Source organism: Euleptes europaea, chromosome 1, assembly GCF_029931775.1.
Source record: "Euleptes europaea isolate rEulEur1 chromosome 1, rEulEur1.hap1, whole genome shotgun sequence".
In the NCBI taxonomy this organism is placed as follows: Eukaryota; Metazoa; Chordata; class Lepidosauria; order Squamata; family Sphaerodactylidae; genus Euleptes; species Euleptes europaea.
Window position 1 is genome coordinate 68,891,376 of NC_079312.1, and position 3,598 is coordinate 68,894,973.

Genomic DNA, 3,598 nt, shown 5'->3' on the forward strand with positions numbered 1-3,598 from the left:
AGTTTTACTTATATTAAAACAGGCTTTAAATTTGAAATTAAGTCATAAACGGATTGTTCCTCAGAAAATGTGATTTATGCAGTTCTATGTTCCTGCGAATTGATGTACATAGGCAAAACGAGTCGATCCTTGAAAATACGGATCGGAGAGCACCGATCGAGGATACGGAATTCCATGTTAGAGGCTCCGGTCGTCGCGCACTTTAAACAGGCAAAACATAATGACACCGACTTGAGATTTTTTGCTTTATGGCAATATAAGAAGAAACGGTTTAATAGGGAAAATATAGATAGGATTCTTCTTCAAAGAGAAGCCCACTTTATTACAATGTTTAATACTATGGCCCCCAATGGATTGAACTCGGCATGCGATTATTCTGCCTTTTTGTGAATTTCATTGTTAAACGGCGTACAGGAGCGTTTCCAATAAATATCGCACCCTCTCTCTCTACTCTATCCCATCATGATATAAGAACACTCACCATACGAATGGTATAATTTAAATATATAAAAGGCGTGGAAAAGTAGTCTGTGAGTATAATTTATATGTGTATTATTTGGATGTGCTGCATATATTTACAATTATATAATGAGTTCCAATGATAGCTTTTGGAAAAATATTTTATTTAGAATTAAGAGATACAACGTGGGATCGCCATTGTGCACGAATAATCCTCAATAATTCTTCAGCAAAGAATCTGAAAAAAAGAAGAAACAAAGGATTAATGAACTATAATTTATGAAATCATACTTACCAACTGATGAAAGTTTATATGAAACAGGAAATTTACCGGAAGCCTGTTTTGATTTTCATTTATATTGTTCATGTATATTTTGTATCTTTGTGAAGGAACAAAGGATGAATAAGAAACTGAACCTTTAAGAATATTGTTATCATTGGTTTTTGATTAATAGCCATAGTGATTGCCCTGCATTGACTAACTACATATTGCAATCCGAGTACCTGGAGGTTGGCAACCCTAGCTCTGACTCACAAAAGCTCGTACTGGAATAAATGTTGTTAGTCTTTAAGGTGTCACTGGACTTCAGTTTCACATTGCTTAGGCTGCCAAGTGATTTACTCCTTTCTGCAGGTGTAGGCTACTTAGTGAATGATAACATTTGGCATACTAGACATTGTGGCCTCTCCTACCCCGCCCCCGTGGAGGCAGAAACATTAGATGAGTTAAATGTTGTCAATCACCAGGTCACTGCTCTTTGCAAACTGCTGCCTTCCATACAGGGGCAATGTAGTGGACATCACCAGGAGAAACTTTGTAATTGATAGGGTTGCAAGGTCCCTCTTTGCCACCGGCAGGAGGTTTTCGGGGCAGAGCCAAAGGAGGGTGGGGTTTGGGGAGGGACTTTAATGCCATAGAGTCCAATTGCCAAAGTAGCCATTTTCTCCAGGTGAACTGATCTCTATCGGCTGGAGGTCAGTTGTAATAGCAGGAGATCTCCAGCTACCACCTGGAGGTTGGCAACCCTAGTAATTGATGAGTAGTGCCAGTGGTGCTAGGGATTTTGTAGCAGTAGCCATTGTTAACAATGACAGCTCTTCTAATGTTTAACCACAGTCAAGACCGAACGTCTACCAAGAATGGACTAAAATGAATCCCATTGTGTGTGGCTGGGGGGGGGGAGTCAGATTGGTATGTGCAAGTTTATGGGGAACGGGTTGCTGCTGGTCCTCATGGTCCAAATTGGTTCTGATGGGGAAATGGAATTCCAGCCCAGCTTGCTGTATATTTGGAACATAAAAAATCAGAACATCTGTTGGGAGGAGCTTGATTCTGGTGAATTGCTGAAACGAGGCGACTGCTTGCCATGGCAATTGCAACTTGAGCCTCAGCATTATGCAATTGGTGAAAGAAAAACTAGCTCTGAACAATGGAAAGATTTCTTCCCGTGATAATTACCCTCTGCAGTGCTGGTCATCAACCGCAACCTGAGAGGAGGAGAAATACTGACACGGTAACATTACCTATTTTGAGAAATAACATCAGACTGCAAAGAAGAAAATGGAAGCAGCATCCCAAGTTCCTTTCCTTCGTGCTTTCCTAAAGTTAAATCTTAAAATGGATGGAGAACGGTCTCTGCCTGTGTCAAGCAGCAAACAGAACACAATGTGGGTGTTCACGCCATGGATCTCACATGTAATTAACCTATAATTTCCCCATAATAACTAGAACTATGACTTGCCTCAGAAAAATCATTACAGAAAATGTCCAGTTTCTTTTTTTTCATCATTTTTATAGTCTAACTTTGTGTAATGTCTGGAAACAACACGAGGTTTTACAGAGTTCTTAACAGATTTGTTTAAATTATTATTTTCTTCCAGAAATGTCTACCTCCCCTTTTCCTTCCAGCCACTTAAAAAAAACTCACAATGCACAGCAAAGTACATTCTATGTATAGGGAAGAGGCTTGTAGCTGACTACACAAAAAACATTAACACCTCCCCCCCAATTAACAAAACAGATGTCACAGAATGACAAAGTGCAAAATGAGCATTAATTGGAATAAGCATGGTAGAGAAACAAAGAGGTAGGAAAACAAGTACTCATCACTGCTGTAGAAAGCACTAAGGGTGTGCATTTCCTTTGCCTGCATATGCGCGGTTGTTCATTCCTACAGGTATCAATAACCGGCTTCACCCCACAGCAAGTACAAACTGATTGATTGTTATCTATGGGTACATTAAGTACTTCTGCCAAACAACTCATGTAAATTATAATGGCTGCAGGACTAGAATCTTTAGGTTCTTCCCAAAGTTCAGTGCTTCCCTCATGTTGTTTGCAAGACAGTGCCTTTCTTTCCAAAATGCAGAAGCCAAACATAAAATATCCCCAACGAAGGAAGGCCACAAAGCTTACACAGTGGCATTCATTTAGCGACACTGTGTCTACTGATGATCTTATGAATCAAAGCTGCCTCAATAGCAAGATGGTCATTGGATTGCTCCATTGTCATTGGATTGCTCCCTGTCCGGCTTGCAGGGATTTCTGCTAGCTGCAGGGTACATGCATAAAGAGAGGTTGTTCTTTGAAAACCCACTTATAGGGTTGCCAACCTCGAGTACTAGTGTAATGCCTGAAATTATTATATACTATGGGAAATATATTTGAACGTATGTTCTCATGTTCAGTCTGCACATTTGCAGTTATGAAAATGCTAAGCCCAGAATGTAAGGGCTGATTTGGAATGCTGTGTATTCATATGCACACACACATGAGGACTCTTTGGGAATGGTGGCATCCACAACTAAGAGACCAAGCAAGCACTGTAATCCGTTGGTGCTTGCTTGGTACGGCCTGTTACCAATAGAGCTTCAGAGTTACCTACTACTTAAGGAATGTGTTTTGTACAAGACCTAGCATCTGCTTAGAGACAGCTTCTACCAATCTCTATACACTATGTTAATTAAAGTAAGATAGATAACCAATGTCTAGTAAGTCTACGTAATTGGAACATCCCTAACCAGAAGTTATAATTGGGGTTGCAATCCTTTGTTCGGGGTGCGAGCTGTCCTGCGCTTTTTGGGAAGCTCCCACCCGGTATGTATTATTAGGCTTAATAAGACAAACTGCTTCAAATTA